This window comes from Crinia signifera, chromosome 6 (assembly GCF_055691185.1).
Source record: "Crinia signifera chromosome 6, ASM5569118v1, whole genome shotgun sequence".
Classification (NCBI taxonomy): Eukaryota; Metazoa; Chordata; class Amphibia; order Anura; family Myobatrachidae; genus Crinia; species Crinia signifera.
Genome location: NC_139222.1, coordinates 43,689,175 through 43,689,698, shown reverse-complemented (window position 1 = coordinate 43,689,698; position 524 = coordinate 43,689,175).

The window sequence follows — 524 nt, the reverse complement described above, 5'->3', positions numbered from 1 at the left end:
GGGCGGTGCTTAGAACTGACGTCATTAATGCTGCTGCAATGGTCTGCAGGAACATGGCCTCCGATGACTAAACTTAGAGCACAGGCTGTAGCAGCAGATAGACACCAGGAAGATGTGAGTACCAATCACCCCCTACTTCCGGTCTGTGCGTTCCACCCTGCTTCCGGTGTGTGTTCCATATTCTTGCTGGTACTTCAACCTCGGTGTTCGTCTAAATCGGGTAATGGCGTCTATACAGGTGGAGCAGCCTGTTGTGTCCTTTTATTATTATATAGGGGATAAACCTGTGGTGTCCTATTATAGAGGGGTTAAAGCCTGTATTGTCATGTTATTTTTATACAGGGGGAAAAGCTTGTGGTGTCATTATTATATCGGAGGGGTAGTCTGTGGCATCCTTTTATTATACACGGGGAGCAGCCTGTGGTGTCCTGTTATTATTATACAGGGGGAGGAGCCTGTTGTGTACTAATAATAACAATCATATTATTATACAGGTAGAGCAGCCTGTGGAGTTTTGTTTTTGT